Raw genomic sequence first — 21944 nt, 5'->3', positions numbered from 1 at the left:
AAATTTTCTTGACTCCATTTGCCTCTTCATAAGCATCCATTTCTTCCTTCCCTTGACAACAAATGTCTTTGAAAGAGATGTCTATACTCAGTCTCCAGATTTCTCCTTCCATTCTTTGTTGAGTCTGCCTTAAGAGTTTATCCCCATGCTTACCCTGAAATTGTTCTTGTTAAGGCCACCATGACCTTTCCAATACAGATATCAGTGGCCATTCTCAATGCTGAAATTGTCAGTGGCTGTGGGCCATGTAACAGCTGAGCAGTCACTCATTTGGTAACGCAGTCATCCCTTGGTGTCTAAAACCCACAATCTTCTTATCTTCCTTCTATTACTCTAGCCATTCTCACCCCCCAAGTCCTTTTGCTATTTTCTTTTCATTTACTTGGCCTCTAAATATGGGTCCTCTTCCTTTCTTTATCTATACTCAATCCCTTCATGAATCATGGTTTACGATATCACATTTATGATGATGGCTTCAGGATATCTATCTCCAGCCCAAACTTCTCTGTAACTCTGGAGTTTTAAATCCAACTGTCCACATACCATCTCCATTTAGATATTCAGTGGGCATCTCAAACTTACCATGCCCACAACTAAAATGCTGACTTTCTTCTTCACCCTAAATCTTATCCTTCTGTCTTAGTCATCTCCGTGAATGGTAATTTCATTTTTACCGTTGCTCAAACTGAAGAGCTTGGAATGATTCCTGATTCTTCTTTCTTTCACATCCCATATCCAATCCATCAAAACATCCTGTCAACACTTGCTTTAAGATACATCTGGAATCCAACCACATTTCTTCACTTCATAGCCACCATCCTTGTCCATTCTACCACCCTCTCTCACCTGGATTTTTGTAAGTGTCGTGATGTCTATAGATCCTTCAGTGACTTTCCATTTCACTTAGAGTAGAAGCCAGTATGTTTCCTGTGGGCTATAGGGAGCTATGCACCAACTCTATGACTTTAACCCATACTCTTCTCCTCTTGCTCACTCAACTCAACAGCTTTCACCTCTTTGTTTTTTCACCAACCTGCTAATCATATTTATGCCATGGAGCCTTTGTATTTTTAGTTTTGTTTGCCTGGAGTACTCCTGTGATATTCACATGGCTCCTTCATTCATCTCCTCAGGTTTTAATTCTTTTCCTCTTAGGACTTCCTCCCTCATTCTATTTCCCTGATTTAATATTCTCCACAGCATTTATGATTCCCAAACAAATAATTTTTATCTGGTTATTTTGATTATTGTCTCTGTCTATCCAATGAATATAAACTTGATGAAATCAGGGATTTTTTGCATTGTGTTTATTGTTTTAAAGCATAGGACTACAGACTCAAAACCTTTGACTTCTGGATGAGAAGAGTTTCTCTGGCTAAAGCAATTTCAACCCAATGTTATCTCCCCCCAAGTTAACATCTCTCCTTCAGGGTGATATTACCTGTCATTTGACATTCTTTTTTTCCCCTCCTTTGCTCTACTAGGTTAAAACAACGTAATGCTGACTTTTGGCATCAGTCAGAAACAATGTGTTGTTATAGTACTTTCCCTACAAAATGTCTTCTTATGTCTTGGAGTAACAGTCACCAGTGCAGCTCTCTCTTTGAGTTGGTTTAGCTAGAGAAATTCCTGTCATTATCTCAAAACACAGACGTGTTGTGATTAAAATAAACAAAAAGAGAAGCTTTTATTCCATAGAGAGGTCCTCCTTAGAAAGAGGTTAGTTATTACAAGGGAGCATTGTAGATTTGAAAACTCATTTCCCATTTTCAGAAAACAAAGACAACTTTTTCAATATCCATGAAAGTGAAAAAGTCATCTTTTAAATTCTCTCCCAGAGGGGTTTGTACCCATTCCGTTTTGCCTTATTCTGACTCTAATCTCTACCTATTGACAGATGAAGTCCCATTCAAACCATGGAACAGTTGTAAATTTTTTGCTAACTCTGCCTTTATAAAATCTCGGCATTTAACATCTTGTTAGTAAGATTAATGTGTAAATGTATTTTATGTTTATAATTATTATATATTTAGATTTGTCTCTGTAACTAGAAACTACTGTAAACTTTGCCCTTAAAAAAGTCTAATCTAAAAATTAAGACTAAATAATAAGTCAGACTTCCTGTTAAATTGCTCTCTTGCTTTGAGAAACTTTGCCAGCACAAAGAACCAATCCACAGTAGCCCCAGATAGTGGTTTTTGGCTAAGCATCAAATGATAAACACTATTTATATGTATTCCAAAATACAGAAGTTGGCTATACTTCATACTGAATATAGAATTGTGCTAGTTGATTTTAAATATTACTAAGGGATTTGATTTTTTAAAGATTGATGTTATAGCATAATTTTTTAAAACTGTGCCATGGATTCTTTGTTTTTACATAGAATGTATTTATACTGAACTCTAAATCTCACCTTTTTATATGCATATATAATTATGTGAATTCTCTATTCATTTTTTACTTCCATGTGCCATCATGCTTTTCTCCCATCTTGTGACAAGAGAATAAATAGGCCCTTTCTCCAAACGTGAGACATCGATAGTATCCATTGGTCCATTTTTTTTTTTTTAATGTCCTGAATGATTTTATTCCATATGGTGTTCCTCTGGTTCATCTGTCTTTATAAAGAATACCTCTTTTTAATCTAAAATCTATGATACTTTCCATTAAAGAAAACGTTTCCTATTCCCTTTGAGTCTTTTATGACACAAACATATCTTTTTAAATGTTTTTCCAATTAAAGTACATTTGCCTTATACTTGAGTTTAGTTTGCTAAGTCTTCAGGGCTACCTTTAAAATCCATTTACTGATTTTGGGGTTAGAGAATAGCTTAAATGCAATAGGTGACTTGTGGACCAGTTTACTGTGTAGCTGGTGATAATTAGTAATAGATTTTAGTTGTGCTTTATATTTAATGTCACTTTTAGAAGCATTGATTTATTCATTATTAGAGATTCCTACATAGTTCTGTTCCAAGCAGGTTTTAGTTTATAATTGTTACTTGTGCTTAAAATTCTCTTTAGTAAAAGGAGGTATTTTAGGTATATTAATAAGAAAAGAAAAAAATATTTGTTGCATTTTCAATCTAGAATTATCTTTAAAATGTCTGTCATCTATCATTACTATTTCTTTTAAAAAATTTTTAAATTTTTTTAATTAACATATAATGTATTATTAGCCCCAGGGGTAAAGGTCTGTGAATCGCCAGGTTTACACACTTCACAGCACTCACCATAGTATGTACCTACTATTTCTTTTTTTTCATGACTCATTCTTTCACTGATGTCTGTCGAGGAATCTAAAAAATGAAATTTTTGTAAAAGACCTTACAAAAACTTTCTAATACCTTAATTACCAAATTCATTTTTAGTCCATCTTCTTTTCTCATATTGTTAAAAATTTTTGATGTCGTTGAAACTTATCTCCTCTCAGAACTCTTTTCTCTTGACCTTTTGCACAAGAGTCTTATGTGTCTTTCTCTATGTCTGCCTGGTTCAACAAGGATTTTATCCTTGACTCCTTATCACTCTTCAACCAATGGACAGCCCTTTTGTGAATCTGCATCTCTGCTGCTGGTTTTGTTTGTTTGTTTTTGTCAAGGTTCCAATTGATCATGACAGCTAGCTGACTCCTATTTGTAAATTTTGCATGCCTCCATCTAAATTTGTTTCTGTCCTACCAATCCAGTTTTGTTATTTCTAATAATGGTCCACCCCAAGTTGTTCAAGTCTGAAATTTTAATTATCTAAATTTTTCCTAGCTTCCTTTGCCTCCGAGATATATTCCTTTATGCAGACATCAATAGGCCCTGCCTATTTTCTCTTAATTTCTATCTAAAATCATTGCAACAGCCTCTTAATTTTTTTGTACCTCTAATTTTCTTCTCTAATTTCCCATATATTTATCTACTCTTAAATTATGTTTCTGGTTTTAGATCACATATCTAGCCTCATGGACACAGTCTCCTGAAACTCATCTTTGCAGCCTTGACTTTTTGAGAGAATATGAATGTTAGTCTTAACCTGAGGTGTCCCAAATATATCTATTCATCTTCCATGAAAACTTCCCTGATCATTTTATTTGGAGAAGATTCCTCTCACCCTCTGAACTCACACACAATATCGTCCTATTCTAGCTGGCTTGCTTTCTATGTGGTATAATTACTATTTATTGTGAGATTGTGAACTCACAAGAGAGAGATTTCAGACTTAGTTATCTTTATATATCCTATAGAGACGATTTCAGTGCTTTAGATATTACAGATACATGATAATTGTCAAATGAATAAACATCAGATATGCATTCTTTTATACCACAGTTGCTTTAGACAGTATTGTAAAAGTCTTTTCATTATCTAAGTGTGAAAGGTAATTTCTCAGTATAGCATCACGTAATGTATGAATCACAGTTTTCTTATAGGCATATGGTTTTATAGCTTTAAATTTTATGGGAATCCTTATAAACTTAAAAAAGGATACAGGTAAAGGGGAGAGAAGACCAATATCCTGGGAGTTTCCGTAAGATACATAGAGCAAAAGGCCTGAATTTGACATCAGAGACCATTGCTCTCCATCCTCCCCCACAACGACTGTCCCACACCCACAACTGCCCCTGCCCAATCTTGCACATGAAACTTTAGAAGTCCCATGTATAAATCTACAGAAACCTATCCACTCTTCAGAAACAAAGTAATACTGGTCATTATGTTGCTGAATGCCATCATATTATATGGTGTTAAATGACATACTGTTGGTTGTTTATTCTACATATGATTTCCAAGAGTTATATATTACATCTTTTTCAGGAGAAAAATCCTACATTGTTTTCTTTTTAATATTTCATGTTAAATCAAAAAAATACTTCAATGGAATATGTTGCAAAGGGAGCTATTTTGAATGTAAACTGAAGCAAAATTAATTAGAAGTTGCTGAAATACTAGAGAAATAATCCTAATTTTAAATGGGCTCCATGTGATGTTTGATTTCATTACTGACAAATTTAGAATGAACTTCATTTATTATGCCGTGAATGTTCATTATTTTTGCAATGTATTGCACACACATTTCCATTCCTTCCAACCTATTTTTTAGTCTCAGCATTTCTATTTTGACGTTAGAAAAATATACAACCAAAATCTATAAGACTTTGATTAAATGTTGATACAGCTGATTTCAACACAGCCAAAGCCAGTGACCATACATGGAATCTAAACAACAGCTAGTAATTACAATGTCAAAGGCATGTATACACTGTGAGTTATGTTTCATTGTCTGGCATGCAAATATAGTCTCCGTTTCCTTTACACTATGTCCAAAGTATAAAGAAAGCCAACCAAAGAGTTCTGTTTCGTTTACACAAAAGAACAAGGTTCAATCATGTTTGATAAGTTGCAAATTACTGGTAATACCACGAGTGTTGTTACAGCTGCTAAGAATGGTCAGGAGGATGTACAAAATGCAGCAAAGGCATGAATCAAAAGAAAAAACCTAAACAAGTTGGAATGATGGTGTATAGTAATGGCTAACTTTAACTTCACTTGGGGCCTGGAAATGCCGTGTTTGGTGCAGCGTGAGGAGCCTCATATGGAATCTGGCCTCGTGCAGATCTGCTGGGCTTTCAACTCTCCACACAAACGAAGTGGCCTCTTCTCGTTTGCAGGCAAGCATGGTATTTACCAATCAGAGTTCTTACAGTTTTATAAGATCTGAGCTACCAGGGACAAAGAAAAGAAATAAAGAGGGAGATAACATTTGGAGACAGTAAGAAGCAATCTGACTTTCTCGTGACAACATTAAAACCCGTTTTTAAGAATCAGAGCAAGCTGGCAAAATAAAAGAAAAAATGAAACATGACACTTTCCTGGGAACCCGAATAGTTGAAATACGAGGGTTTTTAAAGTCTCTAATTCATGATGGAATTTAATTCAGTGAGCATTTATGAAATCCTACCATGGACTGCAACTTCTCATTTCATATACTTTTATCTCTGTTTCCCTCCTCGTCAGTCCAACCCGCGATTCAGGAAGATGGGTTTTCAAATGGGAAGACGGCTATGGAAAGCATTGGGATGATGAAAAAAAGACTCATAAACCATCGTTCCTATCCCTTGTCGAATGCTGGCAACCTATGTAACTTTCTGAGCTTCCTGGGCCCTCATTTATGTGCCTGTAAAATGAAGAGGAATGAATGGCATCAGAAGTTGCAGACCGATGACCCTAGAGCTAAGTGTCACCCGCAGACGTATTTGGTTGGATCCACAATTTGAATCAGGTTTCCAATACTTAAAACGCAGGACATTTTGTGTAAAATTCCGGATTTTTTACTTCATTTGAAAAAAATTTCATTTGAAAAAAAAGAAATTGTAAAATCTGCCACTAGTGGGCTGGCATTTGTACATAGCAACACTGGCGTGCTGCTGAGTAACAGCGGTCTCGTACATAGATAGAACACGCAGTCTCCTCTTGAGGTCAGGTCTTAACAGAAGCAAACAGGGTTATCTGTTCTACCCTCAAATGACCGTTGTCTTCTCTGAATTTTCTAAAACCACTTGTTCAATTTTGTTCTCAGAGTCCTCTCTTTCTGACTAATGCTATGCTGTATTTATAAAAATACATATAGAAGTTGTTTATGTCTAATGAATGCAATTCTAGAGTAGTACCCCACTTCATAGTTATGATATTAATATTCCCACTACTTGTGGGAATATTAATAATAGTACCAAATATTTAATGATTACTAAGTTTGTGTCTGGCAAAACTCTGAGTACTTCCATAGGGATTAACTGAAAAAATGCTTACAACAACCTATTATAATGTAATCTCCAAGAGGACAGGATGTTACATTCTAAACCAGTGGTTCTCAAACTTGAGCATGCATTAGAGCCATCTGAGGGCTTGTTAAGACATAGGTTTCCAGGTGCCAATATAGGGTTTGAGAGAGGAAACTATGATAGAATCAGAAAAGCAATTGCAAAAATGTATTAAAATTCTGCATTCATACTGCTTTGCATTTTTTTTAGATGATGTATTTAACATTGAAGTTTAAAGTTAAGAGAAACAGAGCTTGAAAGTCACACTTGATCCATCACGGATGTGATTTGTGCAAAGAAGAAAGCAGAGCACCAATACTGAACCTATGCACTAGAGGTTGGCAAACTATTGCTGAGACTGGAAATGGCCATAGCCTGTATTTGTACAGACCCTGAACTAAGAATGATTTTTACATTTTAAAGGGTTGGGAAAAGAAGGAGAAGGAGAAAACAAAGAAGCAGAAGGGGGTGGGGAGGAGGAGGAGGAAGAGGAGAAAAAGCACAAGAAGAAAAAGGAAAAGGAGGAAGAGGAAAAAGAGAAAACAGGAGAAGGAGGGGGAGGAGGAATGTGTGAGGACTGTGGAGGAAGGGGAGGAGGAACCAGAGCAGGAGCACTGATAGAGGACAAAGGTGGCCCTCAAAACCAGAACTATTTACTATATCCTTTTACAGAAAAAGTCTGAAGAGCTATGTTATGCAGTAGAAAGGACTTTGTCCCACTTGAGTGATTTGTCTCCAGAATGCATATTTATTTATGCCGTAAATTAAAATATTCTAGGCTTGCATATGTCTTTTGTAAAAAAAAAAAAAGGGGGGGGGGAGAAAGACAGCTTTAATTGATTTTTTTACTATTACTTAAACTGTCTTGATAGGTTGGGAAAAAAGTTTTCCACTTATAAAGGGTGCTCAGAAAAACTACTGTCTTGTTCATTTGCCTGATTGAACTCGGATCTGTTTCCTTCCCTTTAGTGGCAGGATTCTTCCAAGTCTTTATTCCCAATATGGCAAAATTTCATCATCAGTCTGCCTGAGTAGAATCTGCTACTGTGGGTTTGGATGTTCCTTATGAATAATAGCAAATTCATACAACTTTACCCTAACCCCATTTTTAAATGTATTCATTGATTTATCCATCATCAATCAGGTGTCAGCTTGGTGCCAGGTAATGTCCTGGTCACTGTTTCCTCCATCTCTCTTGCCCAAGGGCCTCATTTTCATATCATGTGGATCTAAGGAAAAACCCCTGCATCTGCTTTCTCTCCTTGCTATGTTGGTCCTTTCCACAGTGAGTGTCCCTGCATTAGTTGTTTGGAAGGAGAATTTAATTCACTTCTCAATTACTTTGCTTGATGTAAGTATGACTTCATTCATTAGAATCTTGGCTAGGTGAGGTAGCAGGAAAAGGTAAGCGTATAAACCATAACCTTCATACATTAGCCAGTTTCCCCAAAATGTATAGAGGTACTTGTATATTTTGTGTAGCACAGAACAACCTTAGGAAATAGTATTTTTTAAAAAGGGCTTTTAATCTCCAAGGTAAAATAAAGGTGTACTATAAAGCCATATGGTAATACTTTACAGCAGCTGGGCTGAGACAGTGTACTGCTAATTTGCACAGTTCTTTTATGTAAGTTAAATGTATTTCTTTGGCTAAATGCAGTTCTGAAGGCAAGGGTATTATTAATTGCTAATGCTGCCCCTGGTATTCTGATATTCACTGCTAATTATATAAGCCAGTATACTTCAGTCTTAGTGAACCATTTTTCTTCTGCTCTGAGATATTTGATCAGAAGGAATTCCACTTCTGGAACAACTTGTATTAGGTTAGCCCTCTGGGAAAGTTCTAATTTACAAGATCCTTACTAAAAAAATCAAATCTGTTTCAAAGAGATTACATTATAAATGTAAACTTCCTAATGAGCTTGAGTGAAACGCTGTGGGCTACAACTGGTGAACTTTGAAAGTTTTTACCCTTTTCCTTTTCCTATATATATATTTTATGTAATCTGTATCCCAAGTCCTATAAAGAGACCAGCTGTTACTCCCAGTGAACTGATGCTTGTAGCCAAATCTTACATTTTCCCTGATATAGGCGATCCTTCCTTTTTTATTCTTTTCATTAAGAAAAAATGTTTATGATAATAAAACAGCTAACATTGTGCTGATTATTCTTGCGCAAAAGTAAGTGCAAAAGTAAGCACTTTTGCATAAACTACCTCATCTGATCTTCACAAGTTAAGTAACTTACCCAAGGTCTCTTAGCTCTTAATTAAGGATCAAAAAAATAATCTGGTGCTTGAGCTTGCTAGAGATTGAGATAGTAAAAAACATTATTTAAAAGCATGAGAAAATCAGATAAAGCAATTATTTTCTTTTTTTAAAATGGTTATTTCCATCATTTAAGTGTCAGGATACTGACTTGTTTGATTTTGGTGTTCTTTCTTTTCTCCTTTGCATATATGAAACAGATCAAATTGAAAAAATGTCCATGTGACTTGTGAATTACTCTATTCTTATTTTTATTTTAGTGTAAGTCTCAGGATAATTTTTGAGTAGTTACTTATCCTAATAAATACTGTCCGTTGACTAACAAATGCCTTGTACCCAATTCCCTACATGTATGACTGAAGAATATGACAATATTCGTGTTGGTATCTGGCACTAAGCATTTTGCAAAAGCCCAGTGGTCTGTATTTCACATGACTTGGGTTCAAGGTCCAAATTAATCTCTATTATTACATATATGACCCTGGATAAATCTTTTCATGTCTGTGGACTCCAGTTTCTTTATGTAAAAGAGAATAGTTGGATTTTGCTGTCTCTAAGATAACTTATTCTAGTCTATTCAAAATTCCATGAAGTTTTTAATTTAAATTTTAAAAAACCTTGGTTGTATGCCCAAATAAAACTAGAGCTTTAGAAGTCTTGTGTATAGCTCCCTGCTTATCTGTCTCTTGCCATCCTTTTCTTCCCATTCGGTTCCATTCAGCTACTCTATTCTTCATCACTGATTTTCTGAGTTAGCCATGTCTTTGCACAGAGAGCCTTCTTAACTGAACTTCTGTACTGATGGCAGTGTTGCAGAGAGTTAATTCCAAGGAGAAGCTGACCGTTGGTAGAAACAGAAAGGCAGAGGAGGAACTTGTAAGCCATCATCCTTTGATAATTATCCCACTTTCTCTCACCCTGTCCTCTCTTGCTCCCTGCCATCCTTAAGCAAACCACGCCTACTGCACTTCCTGTTCCTTCCTTGCCCAGATGCAAAAAAGGTTTAATAACAATGCCTCTTCACTCTCATCTCATTCTCAGTGTATCTCTTAAAAGAAAAGGAACTGCTTGCTAACAGCCTCTGAAAGCCCACCTGGCAGCCTCACGTTGACTAGTCACCATTCAGTCAAGGGCGGTTTTCAGCCCCAGTGAAGGGGAAGAGATGTGAAAGAAGAATCAGCTCTGAACTTCGTCAGTAGTTTCTGGGTGTGCCGTGAATAGGTGGAAATTAGAGATGAAATTCTCTTGACCGTGGATGGTAGAAGTTAAGGTTACTCATGATGAGGATGGAAGGGATGGGGAACATTGGGAAGGAGGGAGATAGTAAAAAAGAGAAAAAGCAGGAGAAAAATATTGTGAGCCCACTGCCCGTTGAAATAATCTATCAAGTAATAGTTTGCAGATATAGTTATTTTTCTACTCTAACCTGTTGAAGTTTGGATTCTCGTTGAGGGTTTTTTCTCAAATTAGCAAAGGCAGCATTCAGTATTCATGAATTTTGCTTTTTCTAAAGGTACCCTATGCTTCCTTTCTGAAGGAAGCATAAGAGGTTTGTCTGTAAGTCCTAAAACTGGGTAAATCCTTACAGTAATGGGTATATCTGTGTGGGGTAAAGAGGTGCTAATTTAGGGAGGTGAGATGTGTATTTTGAAATGTCAGTAATTAGGAAAGGTAAAAGGCACCTCCTGCATAATTTTTCTAAAACAGCTACACTCCCTGGCTTTTTCAAATACGCCATAATAATATGCAGACGAAGGTAACAAATCAAAGAACGAGACCTGTGCTCTCTCTTGCAGAGTAACTATTTCGACCTCAGCTGGCCCTGACTCCTGCCCCCTTCCTTGTTCATAGTACCCTCTGTGTGTGTGTGAGTGGTATTACTTTCTGCTTTGAAGACTTCTGAGATGAAAGTAGGAGGTATGCTCCATCCTCCTCCCTTTTCTTCCAAGATGATTGTCATTATTCTGAATCTAATGATATGGAGAAAATAGTGTTTTCTAAACAGCTAATGAGGGAATTTCTTTGTAGGGCAAGCGGAGCTGTGTTGAGAAGATACTTTGAAAGGCCTATGGTGGGGAAGAAGCTAGACTGGGACTGGCATCTAGAGTTGGTGAAGGAACACTTCAAAGAGGGAAAGGAAAAGAAATGATGCTGAACACCCTGTGGGAGGAATGGTTAGAGCTGGGTGACCTTGTGGTTGACTACAGGAAGAAAAGACTTGGCAAAGAGAAATGTCTCTTTTTTTAAATGAAATGCCAGTGGGCTGTGGGATGTTACCTACCCACCCCAAGCCACAATCCCATAAAAATTCAAAAATAATATACTAAATATGCTTGCATTTCTTATGCAAGACAGTGAAAGGAGTTGTGTCAGGTCAAAATTGGCATTGGCTGAAATATATCCAAAAAATGGAAGGAACAGTTGACATCATGATGTTATTATTATTCTGAGGCCAGTGTTTTTAATGGATTTCTGGAGGAAACCTCTCAGCTTTAGAAGTTTCCTACCATGTACACCCACGGCATAGGCACCAGATTCAGGTAAGAAGTGTTCTTAGAAAGAGCCTCAGACAAGTATGAAGAGGGTCAGAGGGACAACAAAGGTGCAGGCACTGACTGGTATTAACGAGTGTTTAGTCAGGTATGTTAATTTCGTTAATGTCTATATAAATCTCAGTTGCAGGCTATTATGCCGTATCCAAGCCATGGGTCGACGTCGACCTGCTATTATATCACCAGTTACCTTATTCAGTTATATTATTTTAGTCAGAGAAACCAAGAAGGAATGAAATTCTGCATTGTTTAAAATTCGCCAGGAATCCTTAGTCAATGAAACAACCATTCTCAAAGGCCTCATCTTCTCCATTATTCCAGTTTTAACTAAGCGCAGAAACTATTTTGTTAAACAGGATTGCAGACACAAAGCAAAACTATTTCCAAACCCTCCAGTCAGGTGAAAAAAGTTGCTGGCACTCTGTCCGGGGATCTACAGCCGTGTTCCCAGAGCCAGAAGCTCACACGGTGCTTCCTGCCTGCCTCGCTGCCGGCAGAAATGGCCGCTGGTTGGAAATAATCGTTTTTAATAATGCAGATCATCACAAGAGCTCGTGGGAAATCACTCTAAATATTACCCTTGGACTTTAGTATAGAAATATAGCAAAGGGAAATTGTCCCTATGATGCTCAAGGGTTAGAATAATATGGAAAAACCAACTCAGTTCGAATAATTTATTGTCTCTGCCATGCTTTTTGCATAGCACGGCTTAAGCTGTCATTCACCGAAGGGCTATTTATACAGTCTGAAATTCCAAAGGATTCCTGGATTTGTGTTCTTCTCCTCTCTTTAAATGATGCATAATAAGGTACTCGACAGAGGTCTTTTGTAATGAATGTGGAACTGTTTAGTTTGGGCCCCATCAAAGGGATGGAGGAACAGTAACTGGCTGTTTGAAATTTTATATTATAGAAACTATACTCTGCCACCACTTGAATTTGTTAGCATCTTTAAAATAATCTTTATCCCCAGACAAAAACCAAATAAATCTCCATATTCTTGACATTTCACTACAGAGGCCAATGAGAGCTGTAAATAGAAGCCCCAAGGACTACAGGAGGTAGTTTTCCTGGAGGGGCATTCTGGAGGACATGTGCTGGCTATTGTTGATGGCGTTTTTTTCCAAAGGTGGCCAAGTTTTTCTTGGCTTCTTTGACCTAATTATAATGCTTGCTTTCAGATAGGCATGGCAGTGTTGAGACTTGCGTTGCAGAGTTATCAAGCTAGATACCTGCTAGACATCTCAAACGGGGTGTCCTGCAGGAACCCTAGCTTAACGAGCTCAAACTCTTGCCCCTAATGCCCCACTCCCTGCCAAGTACTTGATATTTCTCCTTCAGTCTTCATCTCAGCAAGTGGCAAATGACTTATCCAGGCGTCCAAAACAAACATAGGAATATTGTGTGTGGAACAGTGTGAGGGGAGTTGGAGACACTTGGTGAAGTCTCGGTCAAGTTCACCAAATAGTTAAAAATATGGCAGCTGATTGTATCAATATTGATATCCCGGTTGTGATTTTATACTGTACTTTTGCAAGGCATTATTATGGAGTGAAACTAAGTAATAGGTGTGCAGATCTCTATTATTTCTTATAATGAGATGTGAATCTATAATTACCTCATAATAAAAAGTAAAAAAAAAATCTCTTGATTCAGATATAGAAATGCACATTCACAGTACTCTTTGAAGCATAAATTCTATTTTCACCATATGATAGATGAACGTACAAAATGTGATGGCTAACTTAAAAATCTTTTCCTTCTGTTGCTCTAGTCCTTCCGTTTTTTCAGAGTATTGAGTAGTAAATCAGATAAATCAAACCATGGTCCTAGGCTGCTGTTTGATATCCTATACATAAAAATAGGCACATGGCTGGGTTTCAGTTGACCAAGCATGCTTTCAGTGCTAAGCTTGCACTCAGTAGGTTTCTTCTTTTAGCATGTAACTCTAGCACTGGGAGACTTCTATCTTCCTCCCCTGAAATGCATTATGATTTTTCTATGTGTGACTCACTTTATATCTCAGATTTCTCAAAGAGTACTGGAGAAGATTAAGATGATTCTATTTATGGATTCTGTTTTCTGCTTGATGACCAAGCCTGGAATTGCTTGAATAGTTTGTGTATGCTGGATTATAATATTATCTCTAAGGCCATCTGAGGCTCTTAGAATGGAAAAATGTAGTGAGGAATAGTGTGTCTGCTTCTTTCTATGTAATGTTTAGGCATGTGGTTTTTAGAAATAAATGAAGAAATCAAAATGAAGAGCAATTTTACCAAAATAAACTCTCAGTTTATTAAAGTTGTACCATATTCCAAGAAGTATATCCATAATTCCTCAATCTAATGCTTAAAGAGAATAAGCAAAACTTGTAAAACATGCTGCTTATTTTTTTTTCAGCTGATAAATTTACAACTACTTAGGATTAAAAAAAAAAAAAGAGTATTTGGGTGAGCTCTTGGTTTGTGAGTGGGATGTCCATCTACTATTTGTTTCAGGGGAAACATGGTCATTTTTTGGTGATTTAAACACAAATATGGGGCCCAATAATAGATGAAATATAGGAGACAAGAAAAACTCTTCTTCCTTCTGTTCTAGTAGACTGTTTAGGATTTGCTTGCATCAAGTGCTTTGATTTTCCCTCTCTTCATTTTACATGGGAGTATATATTTATTCCCTGGAAAGCTTAATCTGTAATCAATTATATTTAACAAGTTAACTCAATTTTAAATGATATGATATAAATGAAGATTAAAGCTAATTTAAGGCAGCTTTTTTTTTTTTTTTTTTTTTTACTACTGTTTAAATTAGCATTGGAAGAATCAGAAGGAACTATGTTTTTGATTAAGGTTTGGTTTAGGCTGAAGAGTTTCAATAAGATAATTTTCATAAAACTCTGAACTGGAGCCAATACCTGCTAAAAGATAACAGGATATATTAAAGCCATATTAGACGTTTAAAAATAAAGTTTCTGAACACCTTTAATCAGGAAACAAACTGTGTGTGTGTGTGTGTGTGTGTGTGTGTGTGTGTAGTATGAAGCCTCCCTGCTGTCTTCCACAGTTCAGTGTGCTTGTACCCTTCTCTTACCTCACTCCCATTACTTGGACTCATGCCACCATCCTCTGTGGCCAGTAGTTCTGGTTTACTGACCAGCATCCCCTATGTACAGTTTGCATTCTGCCTTAAAATTCCTGATTCATTTTTCATACTAAAATCAAGATGATCTAAAATAGCATTCTGATCATGGCCAGTTGTCTACTTAACATTGTCTAGTACTTTTCCATTGGCTTTAAGATGGAGTCCAAGTTCTTTGAAGATAGGGTGTGTCCCAGCTCAACTAATGTCATCCCTTGCTACCCTTGTCTAGGTATCCCTTCCAGTTACTCATTTTATGTTCTCTGAACATGGAACTTTCTTTTATCTCCTGGTCTTTTCAGTGTTTTTAACTCTTCCTGAAATATCTTCCTCCTGACTCGCATACCTGTCATCTAAGTTCTAATAATGGCTCTAGCCATGTCTTGGAAATGAAGAATCTCCCAGGTTACAGATGATAGCTTATTTGTCTGTTCTCCCAATAAATATGAAAGTGACTTAGATCAAGGAGTGGGTCCTTGCTCACCATTATATCTCCCTATTTTATGAGATTTAAAGATTCTTTTGGAGGCACCTGCATGGCTCAGTTGGTTAAGCATCTTAAGCTTTCAGCTCAGGTCATGATCCTAGGGTCCTGCATTGGGAATCCTTGCTCAGTGGGGAGCACATCCCTTCCCACATCTCTCATGCTCTCTCTCTCTTCTCTCTCTCTCTTTCTCTCTCTCTCAAATAAAGAAATAAAATCCTTAAAATAAATAAAGAATATTTTGATGGCAAGACACAACAGAGTGACATGCAAATGGATGAAAGGTAGACCTTTGTTATTTATAGCTCCCAGAGAGATTAAACTGACAGGCAGAGTCACACAACAGGTCATACCCTGGGACAGGTGAGCAGCAAGCTAGAGCTGTTGAGAGCAGCCTTTGTATGACAAGGAGGATGAAGTTAACTGGATTTCCCAGTCTCCTATAGATTGGCTAATTTACCCCCAAGTTGTCTGGTATGCAGCCCTTGAGTGATTAGAAAAATACATAGCGATCCTTGAGTGTAACTCCGCGAGGAAAGTGGTCGGGATGTCGATGTAAAATAGTTGCCCTAGAAGGGAGTCTGACTGATGTCTAGCCAGTGTCGAAATTGCATCAGCACATTTCAAACAATGCGTGCATGCTTGAATGAATGACAGACCAACAAAATATATCATGCTATAGTTTAGTACTTAAATTGCATGCTTAAAATAAATATTTAATTGACACCATGAGTAAAAAAATTGGATATACATATGCATGTCTATGCTACCATTTGGCCCTATAATAATTATATGCTTTTTCTCAAATATCTAGTTATTTAGAATGGACTTACAAGTGCCCAGTATCATCTTCCACTAAGTGTCTCTGAACCTCAGTTTTCACATCTTTAAAATGGGTTTTAGTTTCCTTCTTAATTAAGGAGAAGAGGTAATGAATTTGATAAATTTTAAAAATGTACATTTTTTATTTTCAGAAATATTAATTAAATAATTATATTTATAATTATATGTTTGCTGGTTGGACCTATTTTGGTAAGGTCTAGTCAAGAAACAGTTTCTAGGCCTAAAAGGCCAAATTTGCTCCCTGCCTTTTAAAATATGCTTAAAAATTAGCCTTTTATTAAGTAGTAGTCTTATGGAATGAGTGCTGAAATTGCAGATAATAATGTTAACACATAAATGAAAAAAACAGTTTATGCTTTAAAGTATCTTTTTTTGACATCAAGAATAATGTGGATAATTGCCTTCTTGCTGTAGTTGCGATTTGAGAAGCATAATAAAAACATTTGCAGAGTGTATTCAGATGAACTCTTTTCAAGAACTTTATGAAAACAAATGCTGCTTTTCATCCAGGGGCAAAATAAAAAAAATGTTCTATTTAGCCAATATTTTTCTGGAGATAATATATTTTGTAATTTCTAGGCTCCTTTTTACATTGTAAGTATTATTTACAATATGATTAAGACTGTGTTAGTCAGGGTTCTCCAGAGAAACAGAACCACTAGGATACACATAAGAGGAGATTTATGATAGAAATTGGCTTACACAATTGTGGAGGGCAAGTAGTTACATCATCTGCTGCTATAAGCTGGAGACTCTTGAAAACTGGTGGTGTAATTCAGTCCAAGTTCAGGAGAACTTGGAGAAATTAGAGCAGAGATCAATGAAATTGAAAGTAGGAAATTAATAGAGAAAATAAAAAACCAAAAAAATGATTCTTTGAAAATAGCAATAAAATTGATAAGCCTTTAGCCAGGTTAATCAGGAAAAAAAAGAGAAAAGAAACAAATTGTCTAATAGATTAATACCTTCAAAAACATAATCAAATAAAACTGAAATTATATATCTATTATATATCTTCAGCCTGAACAAGCCTGCATCAAATAGTTTTGATCAATAGTTTAATGGTCTTCTAAAACAGAAAAGTCCAAGTCCAAATGGTTTCACCACTGAATTGTGTAAAACGTTCAAAGAAGAAATATACTAATACTTTACTACTTTCTTTCTTTCTTTTAAAGATTTTATTTCTTTATTTGTTAGAGAGAGAGAGAGAGAGAGAGAGCACAAGCGGGGGAGGGGAAGACAGAGGGAGAAAAAGACTCCCCACCTAGCAGGGAGCCCATTGCGGGACTGGATCTCAGGACCCTGGGATCATGACCTGAGCTGAGGGCAGATGCTTAACTGACTGAGCTGCCCAGGTGCCCCAAGGAAATACTTTCTAACTCATTCTATAAAGACAGCATCACTCTCATACCAAAACCAGGCAAATATAATACTAAGGAGGAAAATGACAGACCCAGATCTTTAATAAGCATGTATATAAAAATTCTCAACAAAATATTAGGAAAGAAAATCTCACAATTTATAAAAATAATTATATACCATGACCAAGTGGAATTTATTCCAGGTATTCAAGGTTGGTTAACATTAAAAAATCAGTTCATATAATTCATCACATCAACAGGCTAAAGAAGAAAAATATGTAATCAAATCAATAGGTGAAGAAAAAGCATTTGATGAAATCCAAAATGCAGTCATATTAAAAATTCTCAGGAAATTAGGAAAAGAACAAACACTATACTCAACGGTGAGAAAGTAGATTTTTTCCTTCTTAGATCAGAACAAGAAAAGCTATGCCCCTCTTATGACTATTACTCAATATCAGACAAGAAGTCCAAGCTAATGCAGTAAGAAAAAGAAATAAAATACATTCAGTTTTAGAGAGAAGAAGTAAAGCTGTCTTTGTTCACTGATGATATAATTATCTCTGTACAAATTCCCAAATAGACATAAAACCTCCTGGAAGGTAGCAGGATGCAAGATTAACTAATATAATATTAATATTCAAAAGTTAATTGCTTTCTTAAATAGCAATAAATTAGCAGTTAGAATTTGAACTTAAAAACACAAAATCACTTACATCAGTACCATAAGACCTGAAATACTTAGTATAAATCTAATAAAATATGTACAAGAGCAATATGAGAAAAACTACAAAGCTCTAATGAAAAATGAACGAAGACTTTAACTGGAGAGATATTCTATGTTTATTGATAGATAAATTCAATATTATTAAGATATTCTCCCCAGTTTTATAAATTCAATAAAATCCTAATCAAAATTCCAGCAACTTATTTTTGGATTATCACGAATTGATTCTAAAGTTTATATGGATGCAAAGAGCCAGAATACCCAACAGAACACTGAACAACAATAAACTGGAAGACTCACACTAACAGACTTCAAGATTAACTGGAAAGCTACAGTAATCAAGAGAGTGTAGTACAGAAAAAAAAGACAAATAGATAAATAGAATAAGAGAATAGAGAGCAATCAGTAGAGGTGGGATAGTGTTTTCCAGTAAATGGCTGGGGTACAATTGGACATCCAAAAAATTAATATAAATATGTGCAAAAAATGTAATCTAGACACAGATGTTACATTTTTCCTAAAAATTGAGTTGAAGTGGTTCATGAACCTAAATGCAATACTATACAACTTTTAAAATATAACAGTGGAGAAAAACTAGATGATCTTCTGTTTATCAAGGACTTTTTAGGTACAATACCAAAAACATAGACATGAAAGCAAAAATTGATAAAGTGAGTTTCTTCAAAATTAAAAACTCTTGCTTTCTGAGAAGCAATGTTAAGAGAACAAAAGGACAAACTAGGAGAAAATATTTGCAAAATACACATCTAATAAAGAAATTATACCCCAAATATACAAAGAGCTCTTAAAACTCAATAAGAAAACAATTCAATTACAAGATGGACAAAAAATCTAAATAGACACTTTACCAAAGAAGATATATAAATGGTAAGTGGATGTATTAAGTTCAACATCATATGGGTGTAATAAAATAATTTCAATATCATATGTCACTAGGGAATTGCAAATCAAAACAGTGATATATCAAAGTACATTTTTGAAAAATGGCTAAATTCCAGCTCACATTCATCATCAAATTCTAGCGATGATGTAGAACAACAGGAATTCTGATTTGTTGCTTATGGGAATGCAAAATGGTATAGCCACTTTGGAAGACAATCTGGCAGTTTCTTACAAAGCCAATCACAGGCTTACCGTATAAGACAGCAATTGTGCTCCTAGGTTTTTACTCAAATGAGATGAAAACTTATGTTCACACAACAGCTTGCACACGATAGGGTACAGCAGCTTTATTTATAAGTGCCAGAAAAACAAACAATATATTCTTTAATGGGTGGGTGGATAAACAAACGTGCATCTATTGAGTGTACATCCATAACATGGAGCAATGAATATATCCATACAATTCAGTAATAAAAAGGAATGAGCCATCAAGCTATGAGAAGACATGGAGGAAACTTAAATGCATATCACTAAGGGAACCTTAAATGCATATTGCTAAGGGAAAGAAGCCAATCTGCAAAAGCTATAAACTGTATGACTCCAACTATATGTTCCAGAAAAGGCAAACTGTATAGATAGCAAAACGATTGGTTGGGGGATTCAGGGAAAGAGAAGAAGGGATAAATAGGTGCGCTCAGGGCATTTTTAGGGAAATAAAACTATTCAGTATACTACATACACATGATGGATCACATAACATTATATATTTGTCAAAACCCATAAAACTGTACAACACAAAAGTGCATCTTATTTTAACTATGGACTTCATTTAATAGTGTATCAGTATTCACTCATCAGCGGCAACTAATGTACCACATTAATGCAAAATGTTGATAATAGGAGCAACTGTGTGTGTGAAATGGAGAGAGAAAAGAGCAGGATATGGGAACTCTCTGTATGAGCCAGTTTCCCTGTAAACTTAAAACTGCTCTGAAAGTAAAATCTATTAATACAAAATAGTAATATACGCACAGAGTAATGGATGTATTCATTATAAAAAGTTAAAAAATGTAAATATGTTCATCAGATGTATAGTCCTCTACTTTTTTGTTGTTGTTGTTAAAGATTTTATTTATTTATCAGAGAGAGAGGGAAAGAGAGCGAGCACAGGCAGACAGAATGGCAGGCAGAGGCAGAGGGAGAAGCAGGCTCCCTGCTGAGCAAGGAGCCCGATGTGGGACTCGATCCCAGGACGCTGGGATCATGACCTGAGCCGAAGGCAGCTGCTTAACCAACTGAGCCACCCAGGCGTCCCTAGTCCTCTACTTTTAATCATTGAAATTTCTTGTATCTCCTTGTAGATCATTATCTCTTCAATAATTTAAGCACATGTGCATGTTTTCATGTACATTTATATGTGTATATCTATCTCTTTTTTAATACAACCTGACAGTAATTTTATTGATAATAGCACTTGGAAATCTTTTATATCAGCACATAGAATTATATCTCATAATTTTTACAAAATTAAGTAATATTTGTCCTATGTTGAATTTTTTTTCAGTGTTGTCATTTTTTTTTTCTTTTTTCCCCATTACGAGCAATGCTCTATAAGAATCCTTGTCCAAATGTCTTGTTATACTTTTATAAGTGTGTCCACAGCAAAAATTCCTGGCTGTGGAATTGTTTGGTCAAAGGGCATACGCATTTTAAATTTCAATTAGTGTTACCAAATTCCTCTCTACATTTTGTAACAATTTATGACATCTACTTTCCCACATCCATTTTTACCTATCCAATAGGTGAAAATTAGTATCTTATTTTAAGTTTTCTATAATAATTAATTTTAAATAATTAATCATGGAAGGTTATTTTTAAATCTTTAAAATCTGAGTATAGGTAACACATTATTACATTAGTTTCAAGTGTACAACATAGTGATTCAGTGTCTTCATATGTTATACCATGTTCACTACTGCTATAGCTAGTGTCTATTGCCATAGAATGCTATGACAGGATCAGTGGCTTTATTCCTTATGCTGTGCCTTATTCATTTCATAACTGGAAGCCTGTATCTCTCACTCTCCTTCACCCATTTTGTCCATCCCTGCCCCCTGCCCCATCAACCACCAGTTCTTTTCTTTGTAATTTATCGGTCTGATTTTTTATTTGTTTTGTTTTTTAGATTCCACATATGAGTGAGATCATAATTATCTCTCAGTCTGATTTATTTCACTTAGTATAACACCCTCTCGGTACATCCATGTTTTTGTAAATGGCACACTCTTATTTACATTTGTGTTTATGTAATTATGAGTTAGATGGACTATTTCATATTTATTAAATTTTTGTACTTTTTTGATAAAGAATTATTTTATATTCTACCTTAGAAGCTTGTGGAGTTAGACTCCTTCATTATTTTTTAAAACATTTTCGTGACTCCTTTAGCACTTTTTTCCAGATGAACTTGATAATAGTATTCACATTAAAATGTGATTACTCCTATTATTAACATTTCACACTAATGTGAAATATTTGTTACAATTGATTAACAAGATATTACTGAGTATATTTATAAAATAATTTCAAGAACAGTGATATCTTTAAAATATTATCTTTCCATTAATAAATATAGTGTCAGTTCTCACTTGATTCTGTTCTTAGAAGTTTTAGAATTTTTTCTCAATTAAAGTCAAATATATAATACATACATACATGTATTAATCTTATTTCTAGAAATATTGTCTCTCATGGTCTTTTAAATAGTAGCAATTCAATTCTGTGAAAATATGCCTTGAGATTATCTAAGAGACATATTGCTTACTTAAATGTTAAAAATTTTTTTTTACCTTCTATCA

The 21944-nt window shown here is 35.5% G+C and overlaps 2 long non-coding RNA genes across 3 annotated transcripts in view; one reads left to right on the top strand and one right to left on the bottom strand.

Moving 5' to 3' along the window:
• The window catches only part of LOC309845628, a 40272-nt gene extending 33964 nt beyond the window's left edge, over positions 1 to 6308 (top strand). For both annotated transcript variants that reach the window (XR_014301389.1, XR_014301390.1), the window contains exon 4: positions 6009 to 6308. This is a non-coding gene — a long non-coding RNA (uncharacterized lncRNA). The remainder of the gene's footprint in view (positions 1 to 6008) is intronic.
• LOC309845630 overlaps positions 1 to 21944 on the bottom strand; it is a 44313-nt gene that overhangs the window by 6194 nt on the left and 16175 nt on the right. Inside the window, exon 2 of the long non-coding RNA XR_014301392.1 lies at positions 3249 to 3302. This is a non-coding gene — a long non-coding RNA (uncharacterized lncRNA). The remainder of the gene's footprint in view (positions 1 to 3248; positions 3303 to 21944) is intronic.

Source organism: Mustela nivalis (genome assembly GCF_964662115.1).
Source record: "Mustela nivalis genome assembly, chromosome: 12".
NCBI classification, from domain to species: domain Eukaryota; kingdom Metazoa; phylum Chordata; class Mammalia; order Carnivora; family Mustelidae; genus Mustela; species Mustela nivalis.
Note: the sequence above shows the minus strand (reverse complement) of the source record. Positions and strands in the feature narration are given on the sequence as shown.